Source organism: Poecilia reticulata, chromosome 5 (assembly GCF_904066995.2).
Source record: "Poecilia reticulata chromosome 5, P_reticulata-male-v2, whole genome shotgun sequence".
Lineage (NCBI taxonomy): Eukaryota > Metazoa > Chordata > Actinopteri > Cyprinodontiformes > Poeciliidae > Poecilia > Poecilia reticulata.
In genome coordinates, this window is record NC_088834.1 from 34,359,869 (window position 1) to 34,376,913 (window position 17,045).

Below are 17,045 nucleotides of genomic sequence, written 5' to 3' on the forward strand. Positions count from 1 at the left end.
AAGTAGTTGACATGCTGCAAACAGAGGCTTTGTCCCTATCGCAAAAAGAGCAGACATTTACTTACTTGCAAAGATACATTAGGAATGCAGATCAGCACAAACTAGAAAAAATTTTGCGATTTTGCACAGGGTCATCAGTTTTATGCACAGAAGAAATTAAGGTGACCTTTAACGCTGAAACAGGTTTTGGGAGAAGACCTGTTGCACACACAAGTGGAGTAATCATTGATGTGCCTTACACTTACAGTTCCTACCCGGAATTTAGAGCAGAGTTTGACAGTATCTTGGCAAGCAATTTCATGTTGATGGATATTATTTAAGCTTGAAAAGGTAGTGGACATCTTTGCTAAAATAAACACTCTATTTTGTATTATCATGTGATTGTTAAACTGTGATATTCCATTTTCAATGCTTAAAAGCTGTGCAATGTCTAAAGGTTTGGTAGCATGAAAAACTAAAGGGTAAACAATTTCCAATTTTGTATCATTTGCAGAATTCTAATAACCGCCTGTTGCAATTAGACCAGTAGCTGGTTTTCACATTTGTTGTAATCGAGTTCTGACACTCAGCTGAAATTTTATTTGGATGTTTTAATATAGACCAGGTGTTTACAGAAACATGCTTGCAATACAACTAAATTCAGAGTTTGGCGAGTTCATCAAAAATACATTCTGTCTTTACCCTTTTCTGTTAGTATGCACAATGTTGACAACATAAGATGACACTTGTTAAAAAGATGTTTCTTTTAAAATGTTCTACCTCAATGTGAAAGAGTGTGTTTAAACTAAAGTGCAAACAATTCCCAGTTTTCTTGTAATTTTGACAATTTCATCTAATGGTTCCTGCTCATATTTGAGCAGTACAGTTGCTGTATTTTTGTATTTATCCAAGTAGGTTTGGAAATTCTTAGATTTTAGATGGTTGTATGAAGTACACAAGAATAATACTTAAAACACAACAAAATTTAAGAGGGTTTGTAACATCTGCCATTTGGCTACAGTTAGGCGGCGCACACCGCTTTCCGGATTGAATCGTGTCCGTCACGGCATCAGTAGTCTGCTCCATGCTGTTGTAATCATCACGAGAGCCGAGACTATCCCAACGCATCCAGCGCACGCCATGGGAACGTGCTAGACGAAAGGCCCTACCTCCGAAGCCACACAATTTCGTGGCACCGCAGCCACGGGGGCTGTGTGCACCCCGCCACCTTGCCCGGTTCACACAGGGTTCCCCCACATACCAGGCAAAGCCCAGCATGCCGAGTCCCCCCGCTCCACCAGTCCAGTGGGTGGGACCCAGACAATCACCCAAAAGCTGTCCCGTCGCCCCTGGGGAGGTTGTAGACGCTGCGACACATGCCCAACCTCAAACACATGCGCGACCGAAGTTTGCGTGGTTCCCCAAGGGGAACTCACGACCGCTTATATGTCTGTACTTAAAGGGACGAAGGCCGTAGCCTGCGACACCTCAACCGCGGAAGGACAAATACGGGTGATTCCTTCCGATTGATTTGTTGGGAATTCAGAGTCGGCTCGGTCAGACTCGACTCGCAACCCGGGACAGTTGGTTTAGTTACGGCGTCTGGCCGATATCCAGCGGGACCTCGCGGAGGTACAACCCTGTAACTACTGCTCCTCGACCTAAGGGGCAGCGCGCCCAACTGCTACCCCCATTTGTGGCCGAGGACCCCCAAAAGGAAAGCGCTAGTGACTCCACCGTTCCACGGCCGTAGCGGTACTAAGCAAAGCTCTATGCACTCCCTTAAGAGAGTCATAGTTACATCTGGAGACCTTTGTGTGTTTTTTGCTTTAGTGGAGGGGCCCAAAATGTTTTATTAAGCTATTATTAAAAATGAAGTAATATTTGTAGTTTTGATACATGTTTGGATTTACTGTGAATGTTCACAATAAATTTTTACAGAAAAAACAATGATGCGATTTTGTTTCCATTGCTTTATTTAAATTATGAACTGTATTTGCAGGACTTTTTAGTAATTTGATTTTTCCACAGCTGGGAAATATAATTTAACTGTTGTGCATGTTGGCTTTTGCATTTTGCAAAATAAATACAACACATCAGGACTTTAACAGAGAAATGTTGTCATAGGAACATTTAGTTTCCTGCTTCAATTTTAATACATTAGATAAGTGCAAAATTACAGCATTAGAAAGATGTCTATGTTGCAATACTAAATAGATTTCCTTGTGGAAAAACAAAAGAAGAAATGGTCTAGTTATGACAGGAAACGATGCAAGTCAGAACATCCACCCCAAAAGCATGTTAGTGGTTTTCAAACTAATCATTAAGAAGCAAAGAAAATTGAAAGGCAAAAAATAAACTCTTATTTTCAAGTTTAACAGTTAGAATGCATGGTAATGTCTGATAAACAACCAGCTTAGTTTAAGATTTGGAACCCTAACATGGCAGGCCCTTTCCAGTCAATACTCACAGTAATGCTCTAATAGCATCTCTCAGTAGCATGTACAGTTTCACAGAATCATATGGATCTGATGGCGTCATCAGGCCAGACTCTGCCATTAAAACATTGCAAATGTAATTTACAGCTGAATTACATGGTATGGTCTGCCGTAAGGTGCATGCATCTCTACACAGTTTAACATGTTCAACTTGAATAGGAGTGAGGAAGTCTGTGGTACTGTACAGTTCAGGTAGAGCATACATCACATTGGGCCGACCACTGGGAGCTTGCAAGTTTTTGGATGGCCTGATGTGGTGTGTGTTCCATACTTGTGCTGTGTCATCCAACTCATCCTGTAACAGATAAAACAGAAAAATTGAGTACACTGTTAACCTCAGCTGGAAAAAAAGTATTAGGCATAGTCATTGTCCTTAATTGTCAGTCCTTTTTTGGTGTGCTTTTTTTTTAATGTAGCAATCAGCAATGAAGTCATAAAAGAGGAAGATTGGAGGAAGATTATTGCATTTTGGAGGTTAATTTAATTGTAATTAGAGCAATTCTTTGATGTGGAGGATCACAATCTCTCAATGACAGACACTACCCTGTCTGCAAAGCTTTGTGCAGAACTTGCACCAGGAGAAGAGGTGAAATGTGTAGGCTACAAATTAGAAATAGTTTTCTTAGAAACACTGCAAATAGAATAATCTTGCATTCGTTGCTCATTTTATTTTTTATATTCAGTTCGTGTGTTCTGTTTTTTCATAATTGCTAAATATTTAGGTAATTTCAGACTTGCCGTTTAGTCATTCATGCATTTACAGTTGTTAGAGAAATTAATTTTTTGGTGAGATTTCTTAGACAAATTGATTTTTAAAATTACTTTGGTATCTTATAATTTGACTTTTGATGAAGTTAGAAACTTGATGCCTATTCAAACAGTAACTACCGAGTTAAAAAATAGTTCACTTTTGATTAACTTATAGCCAATTAAATTGTATCTTAATTTTAATAGGGGTTTAAATGCAGCTGTCAAAAATTATCCCTTGTTGCTGTTAAAATGTAAAATCTCAACGTTCTACCTGCTCTTTCGTGTTATGATTTTAAGGTAGAAAAAGTAACTGGTGCATTTCCAGCACCACGGAAGTGTGAACAGCGACCATGAAAGAACAACAGCTAGATAACCGCTGTCTCTCATTATATCATAATTTACCGCAAATAAACAGAGACATCTACTCCTCTTTGTAGAAAAAGATCACATTTATTTATGGGTGTGCGCTCGTCATGCATTATTTCCATTTTCAGTAGAAAGTTGATGTGATGAAAGTATGCACCTATGTCACAAAATAGCGCCTGACATTCAAGTTTTGTACGAACAGAATACTAGATAGTGAATGAAACAAATAACCAGTGGCACCTCGCCCACATAACATTAATGCTGATTTTAATGTTCTTGCCTTTCAGATTTGATTCAATTAACTCAGGTGTATGAGTCCCATACAGCAAAACTGTAGAATGTTTTTGTCCAGAAATCCCCCATCAAAGAATCCATTGTCTCTGATGTCAGCAAACAGGGACAGCCAGAACTCCATACACTCCGTACGCAGAAAGCGCCACCAATATTCAATCCTTTGATTTGCAGTACTTGCTCCTTCAAGGTAACTTTGAAGAGGGTCATTGGGCTGAGTGGGAATGAGGAATCGCTGGAAGTCTCCGACATAAACATTTTCTGTACCTAGATTCCCTCTAACAACTCTCGGACACCCTCCCAAATGCTTCACTGCTTCAGTGTAATATCCTCCTATCAACTTGGGATCACTATTTGTGGTGTATACATTGAGCCAGATAATCTTTCGTGAAAATCCATCTATGCTTCCGTTAATACAAAAGTCAAATGGCTTCAGTTTATCATAAGAGTCAATGTGCCAAATGAAGTTCGGACCCTTTGAGAAGTAGTTTCTTCTTTGAAGACTTTTGGCTTGCCTTGAGGACACTCCGGCTGGATCTAATTCTCTCATGATCAGTCGGACATCCTCCTTTCTCACACGAAGTCCATGTTGCCTGCATTTAGCTGGCAACATATCCAACGATATCCGTGCAGCTGTCCAGAAGACTGAAGTTCTCTCCTAACGAATTCCAACAGATTTGCCAAGTCAGCATAATAGTTGCGACGAGTGTGTCCTCTTGCACTAAGTATTCTTTTAAAATGTCGCACACTGATGTGACACCCGTGCTTTTTGGCAAGCAGAAACTGAATATCCTTATATTGAAGGCCAATTTCAAAATAAAAATCCACAAAACTCACACACGAGTGTACTGTCTGCTCCATTGTCGTCTGTTTCCGGAAAGCTGCCTTAAAGTTTTGCGAGGTAACGCAAAACCTTTTGCGAGGGTAGGCAAAAGTATTGCGAGGGAACGCAAAAGTTTTGTGAGGGGTTTTGCGAGGGGATCTAAAAGGTTTTGCGAGGGAACGCAAAAGTTTTGCGAGGGGACTCAAAAGTATTGTGAGGGAACGCAAAAGAAAAAAAATTCCCCATGTCCCCTGGAGGGCTCCATAAGGATGTGTTATTTGAGTGTTCCCTTTATTTTTTTGAGCAGTGTATTTTCTTCCACCTTCCAATGTTTATATGGAGTGCACACATATTAATAATGCAAGGTCGAAATTCAATTATGTTGTATTAATATTATTTTCTTTGTTTGAGTTACCTGGTGTTTGGCTCCCCTCCCTGGTGGACAAAAGGCATGGCAAAGGGCTGACGTTCCTAAACTACTGCTGATGGCCTCATTGGACTAAATCACCTATGTCATGCTGGGGGGGGGTGGTTTTTGGGTTTATTTCATTGTTTGTGTTAGTTGTCAGCCATTTCGTTTTCCCCTATTGTGTCCACATGGTTTAGCTAAACCAGTATTTAAATCACCTTATGTCTCATTTCAGTTAGGTCAGTTTGTTGTCTTGTCAGTTATGTCTTGAGTTTAGTAATTTATGTTGACCTCTTTTATTGGCGTGCCTTGTTATGTTAACCTTTGTTCATAATTTTGGGTAAATAAAAACTCACCTTGTTTGAATTCAACACCTGTGTTCTGCACTTTGTACTGTCTGGTCCCTGACAATTGGTGTCAGAAGTGGGATTTGATGCAGTACTAGACACAGGTGTTGGTTTTGTTTTTTTCCTCAACTTTTTTTTTTTCTTTTTTGGAATCTTTCGTCCCCCCTTTCTTCTTAACATAGGAGGATGTATTATGGTGGCAGGAGTGACAAGAAAAAGGGATCTGTTCAGCAGCTCTGTGAAGAGAGGAAAATGAAGTTGCGGGGGTCACTGAAGGCATGGAGGAGCAGCAAATGGAGCCAACTCTGTCTGATCTTATGGTTATGCTACAGACTCATATGGGGCAACAGGATGTCCAAGATGCCAAACAGAGTGGGGTAAATGCACGACAAGAACAGCGATTTAAAGTCCTTCAACATCAGTTTAACCTTCTGCAGCTGGGTCTGATAATCAGCCATCTACCTCTGCTCAGCAGGGCCAGGCTGAGGCAATATCAGCTAGTCCCAGCCCAACAATCTCATCTGCTATTCGGTTCTCTCCACAAATGGAGGGCAGATTGGAGAAGTTAACTGAAGATGATGATATTGAGCATTTTTTGGTTACATTTGAACGTATGGCTGCAGCTTATCGGTGGCAGAAATCGGATTGGGTCTTTCGTCTGATACCCTTGCTCACTGGCAGAGCCAGAGGGGCCTACGTACATATGAACATTGATGACTCATTAGATTATGATAAAGTCAAATCTGCCATTCTGTTAAAGTATGATATTAACCCTGAATCCTATAGACAAAAATGTAGGTCTTTGGAGGTCAAACCAGATGAAAGTCCTATGTGAGGCTGAAGGAACTCTATGGGAAATGGATTCAGCTGAGGGGTAAAACAGTTCATGATATTAGTGAAATTATAATCTTGGAGCAGTTTCTGAGGATGTTGTCTCCTGAGCTCCAGGTTTGGATCCGAGAGCATAATCTTGAATCAGCGATGAGAGCAGCTGAACTAGCGGATGTCTTTGTGGCTGCCAGAAAGAAGGGACAAGCCTGGAGTCATAATACGTGGAAAACATCAAGAGACGTCTGGAGGGCTCCTCAACACCACCTGGAGGCGGCAAACATAACTGCTAGTAAGGCCCCGGAGCTGCAGGATTATCCTTCCACTAACTTTTCAAAGACCTCTGGTAAGATAATTGTCTGTTATCTCTGTGGATTAGAAGGCCATACAAAACCTAGGTGCCCAAGAAATTCTACTAAAATGGTCCAAATGTGTTTTGGCCCTCGGGCTAAAGTTGATACAGACCTGCAGGGAGACGAGACAATCAAAATGAGCCAAGTTGAAGTGGAAGGGATTGAACTCATGGCCCTTCTGGATTCAGGGAGTTCTCGGTTGCTTGTTCATGCAGATTTTGCTCCACCTAATGTTCGGACATATGACACAATCTCAATCTGCTGTGTCCATGGAGATGAGAAAAGCTATCCAACAGCTGACAAACATTAAGGTTAAGGCCAAATGTATCTAATGAATTTGGGTGTGGTTAACGGCTTGCCTTATTCTGTTGTGCTCGGGTGTGATTTTCCCGTGCTGTTTGCTCTGCTGGAGGCTGATCAGAGTCAGGAGAGTAACCTAGCTGTTACCAGAGCCCAGGCTAAGCGAACCAACACCCACTCAGACATGCTGAGTGCCCTGCCGTTTTTCAATGAGGAGTTGGAAACTACTGCAGTAAAACCCCGGAAGACCCGCAGACAAAAGAGGCGGGGGAGACTTACATTTTCATCGGTGGATGCACCAATGGATACTGAACCAGCATTACCACCATTTGGGTTTGATACTCCCAGTGATATTGGTGAACTCAAAAAACCTGATCGGTCTTTGTCACCTCTTTTTCAGATGACAAAGTTAAAGAAACCTGGAGTGGAACTGGACCTTAAGGGTGAGGAGTACATCTTGCAAAATGACATTCTCTATCATCAGCAGCGGTCTGTGTTGCAGCTAGTGGTTCCCCAACAGGTGAGAAGTGCCATCATCACCTTGGGGCATTCGATTCCCTGGGCTGGCCACCTGGGTAAGCACAAAACCACAGCTCGCATAAAACACCAATTTTACTGGCCTGGTCTAAGCAAAGATGTAGCTCAGTTTTGCAAGAGTTGTCCAGAGTGTCAGATGACCTCTGCTAAAATTCCTCCCAGAGCTCCACTCCAGCCCCTCCCAGTCATCGGTGTCCCCTTTGAGCGTCTGGGAATGGACATCATAGGGCCTGTGGAGAGGAGTACAGCGGGTAATCGCTACATGCTTGTTGTAACAGACTATGCAACAAAATACCCTGAAGTGTTCCCTTTAAAATCTATAAAGGCTAGACCTGTTGCATCTTGCCTGGTGCAGTTATTTGCAAGGGTTGGGTTTCCTCGAGAGATATTAACAGATCAAGGAACAAATTTTATGTCTACTCTATTGAAACGAGTGTATCAACTGTTGGGCATCCGGAGTCTGAGGACTTCCCCATACCACCCTCAAACTGATGTGCTAACAGAACGCTTTAACCAGACTCTGAAACAAATGCTCAGAAAGTTTGTCAATGACCAAGGTACAGATTGGGATCAGTGGTTGCCGTATCTTCTTGTTGCCTATAGGGAAGTACCCCAGGCCTCCACTGGTTTCTCTCATTTTGAGTTATTGTGTGGCTATGATGTTCGTGGCCCTCTCTCTCTGCTAAGAGAGATCTGGGAGAGGGAGAAGACTGTGGCAGGACCCAATAACATTTTGTCTTATGTTATTCAGATGAGGGAGTGGTTGGAGAAAATGAGCGAGCTGGTCCAATCACACATGTCGAAGGTGAAGCAGCAACAAAAGACATGGTATGATAAGGTTGCTCGACACCGCTCATTTGATCCAGGACAGAAAGTGCTGGTGCTTCTTCCCAGTGATAACAGCAAACTGTTGGCTAAGTGGCAGGGGCCATATGAAGTTATGAGGAAGCTCAGGCCAACCACATATGAAGTATCCACCCCAGGACAGTTGCGACCCAGCAGGGTTTTGCATATAAACCTGTTAAGAGTGGGTGCAACGGGTTGAACATAAGGCAGATGTGCTGCTCATATGGAGGGTGGCTGAAGAGGATGAAGTGGATGAGCAATATTTACCACCTTCTGCCTCTTTAGATTTGGATCTTGGCCATCTACCCAGTGACGAGCAACAACAGGTGAGGGAACTATGTAACTCTGCAGTGTTTCAACAGAATCCAGGAAGAACAAGTGTGGTGGAACATGACATTGTAGTACGGCAAGGTGCTACTGCAAGGTTTCAGATACCTAAATTCTATATCTCTGTTTGACTCCTATCCAACACCCAGAATTGATGACCTGCTCGGAAGTCTGGGAAAAGCAAGCTACTTGACTACAGTGGATCTGTGTAAGGGCTACTGGCAGGTTCCCCTCACTAAACGGTACAGAGAGTTCACTGCCTTAAGGACTCCATGGGGCCTGTTCCATTTTACAGTCCTACCATTTGGATTACATGGAGCTCCAGCCACTTTTCAACGGCTAATGGATCAGGTGTTGCACAACTGTTCTGATTTTGCTGCTGCTTACTTGGATGATATTGTCATTCACAGTACCACCTGGGAGGAACATCTGCGCCTTGTTCTGGGTGCTCTTCAATCGGCGGGGTTGACTCTGAACTCATCAAAATGCATCTTTGCTGTTGCTGAGACAGAATACCTTGATCATGTCATCGGAAAAGGGGTCATCAGGCCACAAATTAATAAAGTGAAGGCGCTGGAATCATGCCCACTGCCCCAAACAAGGAAGCAACTAAGATCTTTTCTGGGCATGGCTGGGTTTTACCGTCGTTTTATCCCCCAGTTCTCCAGCAGGGCAGTTCTGCTCACAGATATGACGGGAACCCGTTCTCCCAATCATATACAGTGGACCGAGGAGGCAGTGGCGGCATTTTATGACATCCAGCAGTCGCTAAGTAAGCAACCCGTATTGTACAGTCCTAACTTTGAAGAGGAGTTTATATTACAGACTGACGCTTCAGATAAGGGTCTGGGAGCTGTTCTCCTTCAGGAAACAACGGGAGGCCGTCGTCCAGTGGCATACATCAGCCGGAAGCCGTTTCCACGGGAGGTTCGCTATTCCACGGTGGAAAAAGAGATGTTGGCCATCAAGTGGGCTTTGGACTCCCTCCGTTACTACCTGTTGGGAAGAGACTTCACCCTGGAGACGGATCATAAAGCACTACAGTGGCTTAAAAAGATGGACACAAATGGGCGAATTACCCATTGGTACTTGGCCCTACAACCGTTCCAGCTCACTGTGCGCCACATACCAGGAAAGGAGAACCTCACTGCTGACTATCTGACTGAAGTCCTGAAGAGGGGTGGTGTGTGATGGCAAGCCACACAGGGTAAGATCCACACCTCATCATAAGTTGCTTTTCACTTTAGTTTGTTTTGTAAGTTTAAGTATTCTTTATATTTTCTTCCACCTTCCAATGTTTATATGGAGTGCGCACATAATAATGCAAGGTCGAAATTCAATTATGTTGTATTAAAATTTTCTTTGAGTTACCTGGTGTTTGGCTCCCCTCCCTGGTGGACAAAAGGTGTGGCAAAGGGCTTACGTTCCTAAACTACTGCTGATGGCCTCATTGGACTAAACCACCTATGTCACGCTGGGGGGGTAGTTTTTGGGTTTATTTCATTGTTTGTTAGTTGTCAGGTGTCGGCCATTTTGTTTTCCCCTATTGTGTCTACATGGTTTAGCTAAACCAGTATTTAAATCACCTTATGTCTCATTTCAGTTAGGTCAGTTTGTTGTCTTGTCAGTTATATCTTGAGTTTAGCAATTTATGTTGACTTTTTATTGGCATGCCTGTTTAATTGTTATGTTAACCTTTGTTCATAATTTTGGGTAAATAAAAACCCACCTTTTTTTAATTCAACACCTGTGTTCTGCACTTTGTACTGTCTGGTCCCCGACAGTCTCTGTGTTCCTTGATGCTCCTTGAAGTAAAATGAGTTCGTTGGCAAGTTGTAGATGAAAGATGAAAACTTGGTAATAGGAAAAACAACAAAGATGATCCTCTCGTCTCCAGCAGCCCATTTTCCTTATAGTTTTGAACTCAGGCTCATGACCTGAGTGAGCTATGCTCACCTTTGGGGATTATTGTGCCCACAATTTGAGTTTAACAAAGGGATCATTTCCTCTTTTTCAACTTTGATGACAGAATTCCTGATGAGCATCTGGGTGTGAGGTCGTCCTCCAGCCAGGCCTGAAGATTCCCAGTTTTTCACGAAGTTGTGATCCTTTGATGTTCACTTGGGGGTCATCAGCTGGTCGGCATACTGGAACAGTCTGTCACCCTATCTAGAGATCCTTAATGTATTTTAAAATAAGTCATTCCTTCCAATTTGAATTACTGTTTTATTTACACTGATTTATTAATATTCTAATTATTCTTTGTTTTAAATCATACATTGTTCTTATCAAATTTTATTTTATTATCAGTGAGAGATTTTGTAGTAACTTTTAGTTTTATTTTGTCTAAAACTTCATTCCAATTTATAATTTCATTGCTTATATTAACTCTCCTCCTAATTTTCCTTTTGTTTTATAAATCAGTAAACTTAGCACTTTAAAAAGCTGCTCCTTTAAAGATGTATTTTGTCAATCTTTTGACCCTATTTTTTATATAAGGCTTACACAAGAAATTAATGTTTCCCATCGTGTTGAATCCAAAACGTAACTACATTTTAGAAGCAGTTCCATAATTGTTCATTTTAAATCCCCAATTTGGACCAATTTAATTTGAATCATATTTTTGTTTCATTTTAAAACCTTAAATAATGATCAGCCAAAACAGTAAAACAAAACTGTTTTACTGTTTTGTAAAACAGTTTTTTAAAACTGTTTTACAAAAGTTTTATTTTTGTAAAACTTTGGTTTTACAAAAATAAAGTTAACCATGTCACTAAATATCAAAAAATGACTTATCCTATTATAATCATGGTTTTAAATTCCAAAATTTCAACCATTTTTAACTTTGATCAATTTATTCTTTTGAAAACCTAATTATGAAATATTTAATTGAATAATGAATTACCCTTTTATATGATCAATTATCAATATATTTTCAATATTGGGGAGGAGATTGATACCAAGTTTATTAAATTATGTAAATATTCAGTTTAGACCTTCCTGTATGACTTGGTTAACTTATCTTAAACCATATGAAGTGAAATGCAATAATGCAATGATCACTCTCCCTATTTTAGGAATGCTGTTTTATATAAATTATGACAGGTAATTTTAAGTTTAGTGTATTCAATTTATAAATTTTTATTATTTCATAATTCCCTCTTTATTCTATAACAGAACAAATGTTCTGTCATAGAATGTTATACTAATCCCATACAAGTTAAGTAGACGTAATCTGCTGTTACTGCATTATGTAACACAGCTGGATGTAATTCAAACATGGTGTCCCAGATGTCATTACAATCTGCACACCTCAATCAAAAATCTTAAATTTGGTTTAAAATTTAGGAAAGTAAGACAGAACTTGGTGCCATTAGCTCAGTATGTTCTACAGACACCGCTCAGTACACTTTAGCATGTTAAATTTAAATTTCAAATTTAGTTTAGTTATCCCTGAATGATATCCACTATGATATGAACCAAATAAAATTTACAAATAAAATTTGTAATTGAAGCGAAGCACATAATGCAATTCAGATATGACTAAGAAAAAACATGAAATTATAACGGCTATTCCCTTTCCCATTCTTGTCAGACTGGAACGGGAAAAGCACATCAGGATATTGGGGAGAGATAGAAGGAATCATAAAAGGTCTGACACCAGGAGAAGAGGCATCGTTAACACGTTAGCATCAAACCACAGGGGTTCAGGACGTGAAGGCAGGAAACCATGGGTGCTATGCATAAATTAAGGAGAGAAAAAACGGCATCACACAATACAAAAATTTAAAAAGAACTAGTACACCACTTCCAAGCTTTGTTGGCATCCCTCTCGTCTCCAACCTGCAGACTGAAGGAAACCTCAGAAGCGGGTTTCCGGCACTTAGGTCGGAAGCCAGAGGTGAGAAATCCAGGATCAATCATGAGAACACACAACAGGACCACTGCTGAGAGTCTTGACATGCCCCAGTCCTTTATCTGCCATATCACAAGATATCCAGACTAGCAGTCATTTCTGGAGTGCAGAAACATCTGGACATCGAATGCAGTCCTCTTAGATGAACCTAGGTCAGCTTTTAATGTCGACAGAGCAGGATGCAGAAACACCACAGAGCAATGAGTGACTCACACCCCCACCTTGCTTCGGACAGAGGGCATTGTTCTTTGTGTGTTCTCGACTCCCTGCTGATTCCCGGCCGTAGAAGACCCCCCAGCTGTCGCCCGAGTCCCTTCCGTTCTCAGCCACGTGTGAAAGATAACACTGAATGCAGATCTGTTGCCATGTCTTGGAAGCAACGCTTTGCCTTGAGATGACAACAGGAAAACAGTTCTTTCTTCACTGACCTTAATAATTGTTGAACGGCTTTTGGCTTTCATAGAGCAGTCCAGCAGAAAATGGGCGTTGTTTTGGCAGTGGTCTGATGTGGAACTCAAAAAGATCCCTGAAATTCATGTCATCCCATGGTGTCTGAGCCTCAAAAGACCCAGCCCCAAGATTGCCATCAGTCACAGGCAGGAGCTCTGGCAGAGAAAAATAATACAAAGTAATTTAAAAAATCCACAAAAATATATGCAATATTTTACTTACTTTAGCCATTATAAATAAAATTACATTTTTATTTTGTGATGCAACCTCCCGTGTGGCTTCTGGATTTGTTGTTGCTGTCATAGCAGAAATGGCCAACCGCTTCAAATCCTGAACTTCAAAAATATCAAATAGAAATGTGTTAAACGATACACCATCAGATGTGCCAGAATTAAGAACATATTGACACCTACTGTTGGAATCAGTAAATGTCAGTACCTCGGTGACATTCACTCCGCTTGTGCCAGATAACTACAAAATTTAAAATTACCTCTCACAAACTCTCTAAAGAAGTTGAACAAAATCTAGAATGTCCTAGTATTAACACTTTTTAAAAGTTGTGATTCAATTGCACTTTGTCAAATAATTATGAATTTAATAGTAGTTTTAACCAAAGTTTTCCTCAAAATTAATAATTTACACCCAACTGTAAATGCATAATTGAAGAGTCAGCACTGATGCAGAATTCCATCTACTATTTTAAATGTAAATAAACATGACATAGATGTTGTTTGAAGCTGTTCAATTGTAGATTACCAATTTTAATTTAGTAAGAAGCTTCTACATGACAGACACCGTATTTTAGTCAAGCAGGAAGACAATATAAGAGTTCTTTACCTAAATTTTTAAAAATTCACTGTTGAATGAAAAAGTCAAATTATTGATCAACAAATTTACAATTAACCATATCTATAAATTGACCAATTTAATTAGGGTCTATTTTCCCTTCTCCCCTGTTGATATAATAAAACTATCATTTTGAAAACAATTTTGAATCTATGTTACTGTTTGATAATTTGCAGAAAAAACAAAATATTGTGAGAAGTTCCACCATTTTTCCAATTATCCGTCTAATGTTCAAAATAGACTGAGATGTTTCAAATTTCAAAGTTCTATGAGTAAGATCTTATCTTTATAAACCCCCTGTGTTTTTCTTATTTCAAAAAGAAAAACAAATTATAGATGGAAAGCCAAATTTGAAGAACTGTCCCCATTATGCAAAAATTTCAACATGTCCAATTAGGTGCCCATGTATCATATAAAACAACAATTAATTCAGGTAGCAAGTTAGTGTGGTAGTTAGTTAGTATGTTAGAGAAAAAAAAGAAAACGGAATAAAAAAGAAAAAACCATAGCGGCTAAGACAGTCTCGCAATCACTAAATTTATCTGCTGTAAGCCAAGGCTGAAGTGTCGGTGCTCCTGACGTTTCATTAATTTAACTGTGCAAGCTGATGAGTCTGTTTTAACCAGATTGTGATACCAAAATATGTAGCATTAACACATTAATAATTGTGTGTAAAGCAGGAGTAAAAGCAAATCTATGAAAAAAGATTTACTGTGTCCAAAATAGTTGAAAATAAGAAATAAATAGCACACAGCTACTCACTAAAGTGACATCATATTTACATAGCGCTTTCTAAAAACGCATCAGAGGCCACGTGCACACACATACTCAAGCAGACTCACACCTCATTGTAAAAAAAACACAGGAGGAACCACAAGCTGAGCAAATTACTCAGGTGTGATTCTCCCCAAACAGGAACAGAAACGTATCCTCAGCAGTCGACCTGTAATATTTTTGGAAATGTTAAATAAAACATTTGTTAACCCAAAAGTTAGAACTTCCCAAATTGTACAGATGTCAATTCCCAAACACACATCTCCCCAGATTTGCCGACTTTAATAGTTTTGAAAACACTGTAAAGCAGAAAAACAATATCCACATCTTCACATTTCTGCCGCTGTATTCTGATCAGAGGGTGTTCCATCTAATGTCAGAAAACCTAGGAAATGAAGTAATTGTAAATGAGACATAATTATAGAAAACAAGTAAAAATATTTTCCACAGCTCCGGCCCAGATCTGAAGCCGGAAGGGCTTGAGATGGTGTGTTGTCCCTTGGTGAGAAAGAAGAAACATTTGCAAATATGTTATTTCGTACTTTTCAATTCCACATAATATACAATTTCAAAAAGTAAGTCATACTAAAACCAAAAAACACTGAAAAAGTGAGCTGCAAACGTCAGTGTTAACAGAACTGAAGAACTCCCAAAATGCAAATCGAATGGTCAGTCAGTCCCCCTGCTGTGAAGCAAAACCGGTAACCAAAGGAGAGAAGAAATCTCTGTTCCACAGGAGGATGAGTTAACAGAAATAAAGCAACATAACATCCAGCCAAACGGTTGACAACATTTCATAACATATTCCCATACATTATCCATCAACACAAAAACAAACACATAACACGTAACAAAACACAATTCACTTCAGCACATCCTCAATACAACGTAGACACATACAGACAGGCAGACAGAAGTGCGCGGTGAAACATACAATGGCAGAAGACAGACAAAACTATTACACACAGAAACAAATAAATACAGAAACGTAGCAACCCGCAGCCGAGCACGCACATAAAACACACAGAAGTGTACAAAACACAGAAACGACGTCGTAGTTCAACCAATAGAAGACAGGAAAGAAGAGAAAAAGTGAAGAGCCGGTGTTACGTCAATCCGCGTTTCCCCATCAGATATACGGTTCCCCCGGCGTCTTCTTGCCGCTCGGCTCCGCCCCGCCCACGCGGCAAAATACGCGCGTGCTCGTTTTGAGCACTGAGAAAGCACAAGCGTAGCAAGCACGCGCTTGTTCAGCGCACTTGTCTGAGGAACTACGGACACCGTTAAAGCCCAACGGCAAAGTTGTCAAACTTTCTCACAAGTTTTTGCGGGAGACTAATAGTAATACTACCCTACTACTACTACTACTACTACTACTACTACTACTACTAATAATAATAATAATAAAAATAGTAATACTACAAAATAATAGTAATGATAAATACATGTCTGTCACATATATATTATAATTATTATAAATGTATATAAATGTATATAAATGTGTATATATATATATAACTATAATATATATAACTTGGATTGATTACAAGAAAGCCTATGACTCAATGCCACACACTTGGATCATTGAATGCTTAGAGATGTACAACATCAATAGGACTCTAAGAGCCTTCATTGCAAACTCGATGGGGCTGTGGAAAACCACCCTTGAAGCCAACTGCAAACCACTTGCACAAGTGTCGATCAAATGTGGTATATACCAAGGAGATGCTCTGTCCCCACTGCTGTTCTGCATAGGCCTGAACCCTCTCAGCCAAATCATCAACAAGACTGGCTACGGATACCGACTCAAGAATGGGGCCACGATCAGTCACCTCCTCTACATGGATGACATCAAGCTGTACGCCAAGAGCGAGCGAGACATCGACTCACTGATCCACACCACCAGGATCTACAGCACTGACATTGGGATGTCATTCGGACTAGAGAAGTGTGGACGGATGGTTACAAAGAGAGGGAAGGTCGCCCACACAGAAGGGGTCTCACTCCCAGAAGGAACAATAGCAGACATAGAGCACAGCTACAAGTACCTGGGAATACCTCAAGCAAATGGCAACCTCGATGAGGTCACAAGGAAAGGAGCCACAGCCAAATACCTCCAACGAATAAGGCAAGTCCTGAGAAGCCAGCTCAATGGCAAGAAGAAGATCCGTGCAATAAACAGCTATGCCTTACCAGTAATCAGATACCCTGCCGGAATAATTAGCTGGCCAATGGAAGAGATGAAGGCCACGGATGTTAAGACTAGGAAGCTACTAACCATGCATGGAGGATTCCACCCCAAATCCAGCACCCTGAGACTGAACACGAGCCGTAAGGAAGGAGGCAGAGGACTAGTGAGTGTGAGAGCCACTGTCCAGGATGAAACATCCAAGATCCATAAATAC

General features: G+C 40.5%; 1 long non-coding RNA gene across 2 annotated transcripts; it reads right to left on the reverse strand.

The window, feature by feature from the left end:
* Window positions 1-1,957: 1,957 nt before the first annotated feature.
* On the reverse strand, window positions 1,958-16,070 carry LOC145551781 (uncharacterized). Of its 2 annotated transcripts, none has more exons than XR_014087703.1 (4): window positions 13,459-16,070; window positions 13,267-13,355; window positions 12,999-13,175; window positions 1,958-2,772 (listed from the first exon to the last, which is right to left on the reverse strand). It is a non-coding gene; the product is annotated as an uncharacterized LOC145551781 (long non-coding RNA). The 2 variants fall into 2 exon arrangements; XR_014087702.1 differs by having other exon boundaries at window positions 13,434-16,070.
* Window positions 16,071-17,045: the final 975 nt, after the last annotated feature.